Source organism: Myxine glutinosa, chromosome 1 (genome assembly GCF_964187855.1).
Source record: "Myxine glutinosa chromosome 1, kmMyxGlut1.1, whole genome shotgun sequence".
NCBI lineage: Eukaryota > Metazoa > Chordata > Myxini > Myxiniformes > Myxinidae > Myxine > Myxine glutinosa.
The window spans coordinates 6750206-6756205 of record NC_136261.1 but is presented as its reverse complement, the minus strand read 5'-3'; the positions used below and the strand labels follow the sequence as shown (position 1 = coordinate 6756205).

Here is a 6000-nt window from a genome sequence, read left to right as displayed (position 1 = left end):
GAGATCCACACGGGCTGGATCAGATCCCTGGTGAGAACCACGTGGCGTGGGGGGAGAGCCACGCAGGTTGGTGAGATCCACATTGGGTGGGTGAGATCCACATTGGGTGGGTGAGATCCACATTGGGTGGGTGAGACCCACACGGGCTGGATCAGATCCCTGGTGAGAACCACGCCGAGCGGGTGAGGTCCACACGGGCAAGTCGTGCCCCGATAGTCAAGTGGAAAGGGGTTGGTCTGTCTTCTTTTGCATACAGCACATTGTTGCACATGGAATCATTTGCCATGGGTGCAGCCGTTCCGCTGATGCAGTGCCCCTTGTAGGTTGGAGCAGGATTTTGGAATTTGTTCAGAGTGCCGGTGATAATTCGCCATTCACGAAAGACACTGAGATCTTTAATATCCACCAACTAATGCTGAGGTTGGTGAGGGTGAGTAAATGCAGGTGTTGGGTGGTGGAGGGTTAACAAGTGCAGGTGGTTGGTGGTTGAGAGTGAGCAAGTGGTTGGGTTGGTGAGGACGAGCAACTGAGGGTGATTGAGTGAGCATGTGCAGGTGGTTCAAAATGAGAGTGCCGGTGGGTGAGTGGTTGAGGGTTAGCCAGTGCATGTAGTTGGGCGGGTGAGGAAGTGCGAGTATGGAAAGTGAGGGTGAATATGGCTGGAAGTGAGTATGTGAGTGTGAGGAAGTGCCTATGGGTGGGTGAGGGTATGGGTTAAATATGGGTGGAAGTGTTGAGGGTGAGGAGGTGCTTATGGGTGGGTGAGGAAGCGAAGGTGAGTATGGGTGAGGGTGAGTACGTGCGTATTGGTACCGATATTGGTCGGCGAGGAAGTGGGTGGAGGTGATGAAATGCGAGTTCCGTCCCTCTTCTTCTTTCTCTTCCATGTTGTTTTGACATGAAATCTCCGAGAAGGTCGAGTTGTTGTAAAATGGAGACGAAAGATGAAGATGCGCGATGAAGGGAGGAACGCTTAAGTTATCCAAGGTGTGGCGGGGCGGGGTGAGGAGGGACAGCTGATTGGTGAAGGGAATCACCAAGTGGGAACGAACGAGAGACGTCGAGATGAGGCTCAGAGGGTGAGGTGAGGAAGGTGAGGTGATCACCCAAAGACTCGATGGCTGACGGGACACAACACGTGTGACTCAAGGTGAGACTTTCCACCGACGCCTTCAGTGAGCAAAGGAAGCGCTCGCTACGTAGTATACGTGTCCGGTGCTTCTTCCTCAAGACTCGAGCAAGCTGGAGTGACTACCATAACGTGTTTACCGAGTTAATATAACCTGTAACTCTGAACCCGAGAGTTCGCAGGGACCCGAGACTTTCTCCAGACAGGATTGCCGAGTAAGGAGGATGCGGAAAAATCGTGTGTATGTTTGTTTGTGTGTATGTACATGTGTGTGTGTTTGTACATGTGTGTGTGTGTTTGTACATGTGTGTGTGTTTGTACATGTATGTATGTGTGTGTTTGTACATGTATGTATGTGTGTGTTTGTACATGTATGTATGTGTGTGTTTGTACATGTATGTATGTATGTGTGTGTTTGTATGTATGTGTGTGTTTGTACATGTTTGTGTGTGTGTGTGTGTTTGTACATGTTTGTACGTTTGTGTGTGTGTGTGTGTTTGTACATGTTTGTGTGTGTGTGTGTGTTTGTACAAATGGTTGTGGATGTGTGTGTGTTTGTCCGTATGTTTGTGTGTGTGTGTTTGTACATGTTTGTGTGTGTGTGTGTTTGTACATGGTTGTGTATGTGTGTGTGTGTGTTTGTCCGTGTGTGTGTGTGTGTTTGTACATGTTGGTATGTGTATATATATATATATATATATATATATATATATATATATATATATATATATATGTGTGTGTGTGTGTGTTTGTACATGGTTTTGTGTGTGTGTGTGTGTGTGTGTGTGTTTGTACATGTTTGTGTGTGTGTGTGTGTGTGTGTGTGTGTGTGTGTGTGTTTGTACATGTTTGTGTGTGTGTGTTTGTACATGTTTGTGTGTGTGTGTGTGTGTTTGTACATGTTTGTGTATGTGTGTATATATGTCTGTGTAAACTCGAAGTATATTGAACTGTGCTAAACGAATAACCATCCGGCACGACTCGACTCATCTCAACCTTTCGTGTCAGGTGTACAGCGGATGTGGTTCATTCACCTATGACGTCATAAATAGATTGCTTTGAAGCCTAAAGGGTAAAAAAAAACACAAGAATCTCACTTTGCGTGTTGTTGGAAGTTTCCATGAATGTATGGAGGTGAGCTGACAGTGCTAACAGAAGTTACTTTACAGGTGTGCAAAGTCTGCCAGTTCAGGTACTGCGTGTGTAGGGTTTGCGTTTGTACCTCTCCCACTGCCCCACAGGTAGCGAAAGCCTTACCTTTATTTTATAAAGTCGCGGAACAACCGAGACCGAAACGTTTGTGATGTTTTGTATCATCAAATATCATGAAATGTCTCATTCCATGTCGATGTCGGTGATCTCCATTTAAACCACGAGAGTTTGATTTTTCCCCGTCGCGGAGCGAAAGGGGGACGATGCTTTTCCCGTCCGTGCGTGCGTGCGGGCATGAGTGCGGACGTGCCTGCGAGCGTGCGTAAGCGAAGGACCGAATTCTAATCTGGTGTGTGGGTGCAACCCACGTCAAAATCCAAGATGGCCACCGCCATGTACGTCTTTTTTTTTTCTTTTCTTTTTTTTTTGTATACAAGATCGAGGCTCGTGAAGGAGCGAACATTTATCGTGAGCGGAATATCTTGAAAAATAAGCGAAGTACCAACTTCTAATCTGGTGTGTGGGTGCATCTCGGCATAAGGAAGAACGCTATTGAAAATTGGGTCGCCACGTCAAAATCCAAGATGGCCACCACCATATATATGTCTGAACCTTGTGAGCGAAATATCTTGAAAAACAAGCGTTACGCCTCGGTCCCCCGTCGGTGAAGTGATGTGAGTTGACAAATTGGAAGACGCAAGGTGGCCATCTTGGATTGACTCCCACACTCCTCTGAACAAACTCCCACACTCCCTTCAATCCCACCCCTCCCTCCAGGTCTTTAAAACAGCTGTTCACCACAAACTCTTATCTTCCTCCATCCAAAACCTTGATCTTTTCTACCCCTGCTAATTCACCCCAGATCCACTTTTTTTGAAATTTCAACTTCTTTCCTGGAAGTCCTTGCAGTGTCCATGTGTTTTATACTTCCACCACCCACCCCCCTTCCCATGCCTCCCCCCCCCTAAAGCCCTCTCCCTCCCACAGATCTCTCGATGTCTCTGCTCTCAAATGTTATGTTTGTGTCCTTCCCCCTCTCCCCATCTTGTCTACCACTCCCCTTATATGTTTTATGTGTCGGTTTGTCTTTCTGTGTGATTCATGTTAGCTCTTTCACGAGCCTCGATCTTGTATACAAAAAAACAAACAACAAAACACACACACACAAACACACACACACACACACACACACACACACACACACACACACACACACACACACACACACACACACACACACACACACACACACACACTTCAACTCTTAGTAATCAATGCAAAAATCTAGTGAATGTATACAATATATCTATAACAGGCCATACAGCCCCAACCAATATATTAAACAATATATTTAAAAACAAACAATATATTTAAAAACAAACAACATGTTTATAACAGCCCACACAGCTCCAAACAATATATTGTTGCGGTTTTGGGAAACCACCATACACGTCCCTTAGAATAGTTATTTCGTAGCAGACCATTATCTTAGCACCTTTCCCTCATTTTGGGTTAGCATGTTATGCGTTGGGGAAGGGAAAGACAGGTCCTACTCTCATAAGGGATATGCACCAATCAGGGTCTGAGTCCCATTGAGAGAGCTAGTGGGGGCGGAGTGACGGGCTCCACCAATCGGGAGCAAGGACACCCTCGAACACCCATCCCCACCCTCGGTGAGGGTGAACAAAAGGCCATTCTACACATGGTTTGCTCTCTTTCGCATTGGACCTTGTTGGATGCACACCTGTTTGGATACTCTCTCTTTCGCATTGGACCTTGTTGAATGCACACGTGTTTGGATACTCTCTCTCTTTTTCACATTAAACCTTGTTGGATGCACACGTGTTTGGATACTCTCTCTCTCTCTTTCGCATTGGACCTTGTTGAATGCACACGTGTTTGGATACTCTCTCTCTCTCTCTTTCGCATTGGACCTTGTTGAATGCACACGTGTTTGGATTCTCTCTCTCTCTCTTTCGCATTGGACCTTGTTGAATGCACACGTGTTTGGATACTCTCTCTCTCTCTCTCTTTCGCATTGGACCTTGTTGAATGCACACGTGTTTGGATACTCTCTCTTTCGCATTAAACCTTGCTGGATGCACACGTGTTTGGATACTCTTTCTCTTTCGCATTGGACCTTGTTGGATGCACACGTGTTTGGATTCTCTTTCTCTTTCGCATTGGACCTTGTTGGATGCACACGTGTTTGGATTCTCTCTCTCCCTCTTTCGCATTGGACCTTGTTGGATGCATTGGCATTCGTAGTTGCTGGTTCGCAACCTGCCGAAGTACGAAGTTGTTTGTGTGTGGCAGCCTCAGGTCCTGTGGGTTCGGGAGGGAACAGAGGCTAACCCCCTCGTAGTAGACCCCGAACTCCTGGCCGTAACAATATTTAACAATATATTTAAAAACGAACAATATATTTATAACAGCTGACACTTCTCCAAACAATATATTTTAAAACAAACAATATACACTACATGGCCAAAAGTATGTGGACACTCGAACATCACACCCGTATGTGCTTGTCGAAGATCTCATTCCAAAATCATGGGCATTAATATGGAGTTGGTCCCCCCCTTTGCTGCTATAACAGCCTTCCCCCAACTGTTGCCACAAAGTTGGAAGCACACAATCATCTAGAATGTCATTGTATGCTGTAGCGTTAAGATTTCCCTTCACTGGAACTAAGGGGCCGAGCCTGAACCGTGAAAAACAGCCCCAGACAATTATTCTTCCTCCACCAAACTTTACAGTTGGCACTATGCATTCGGGCAGGTAGCGTTCTTCTGGCATCCGCCAAACCCAGATTTGTCCGTCGGACTGCCAGATGGTGAAGCGTGATTCATCACTCTAGGGAACGCGTTTCCACTGCTCCAGAGTCCAATGGCGGCGAGCTTTACACCACTCCAGCCGATGCTTGGCATTGCACATGGTCATCTTCGACTTGTGTGCGGCTGCTCGGCCATGGAAACCCATTTCCTGAAGCTCCCGACGAACAGTTGTTGTGCTGACATTGCTTCCAGAGGCAGTTTGGAACTCGGTACTGAGTGTTGCAACCAAGGACAGACGATGTTTACGCACTTCACCACTCGGCGGTCCTGTTATGTGAGCTTGTGTGGCCTACCACTTCGCGGCTGAGCTGTTGTTGCTCCTCGGGGTTTCCACTTCACAATAACAGCACTTACAGTTGACCGGGGCAGCTCGAGCAGGGCAGAAATTTGACAAACTGACTTGTTGTTAGAAAGGTGGCATCCGATGACGGTGCCACGTTGAAAGTCACTGAGCTCTTCAGTACGGTCCATTCTACTGCCAATGTTTGTCTTTGAAGATTGCATGGGTGTGTTCTTGATTATTTCTACCTGTGAGCAATGGGTGTGGCAGAAACAGCCGAATCCACTAATTATAAGGTGTGTCCGCATACTTTTGGTCATGTGTATTTATAACAGCCCACACAGCTCCTGTAGCCCTTCCTATCCCCTTCCCTCAACATAATTAATAGTAAACATCATTGTAAACTTCCTCTATACATGCACAAGCCCCAGATATGTCCTTTGCATCAGTGGTCAGAAGCACCTTATCCACATACACAGTCCATTCACAGGTAGAGATCCGTGAGGGGTTTGTATGGCACACGTCTGTCTACTCGAACCTTGCACTGGCCCATATAGTCAGGAGTTTGTACTGTGAGCAGATATCCTTTCGGCAAGCTGAGA

The 6000-nt window shown here is 46.5% G+C and overlaps 1 protein-coding gene across 9 annotated transcripts in view; it reads left to right on the top strand.

Annotated features, from left to right (window-relative positions):
- Positions 1-610: 610 nt before the first annotated feature.
- The window catches only part of LOC137421075 (DENN domain-containing protein 2D), a 102514-nt gene continuing 97124 nt past the window's right edge, over positions 611-6000 (top strand). For 2 of the 9 annotated variants that reach the window (XR_013623723.1, XM_068106780.2), the window contains exon 1: positions 1012-1150. The gene's annotated coding sequence lies outside the window, so the exon portion shown is untranslated. Of the gene's footprint in view, positions 666-777; positions 1151-2229; positions 2322-6000 lie in introns of those variants that run through there. The other 7 variants (XM_078779251.1, XM_078779419.1, XM_068106761.2 and 4 more) reach the window with 7 other exon arrangements.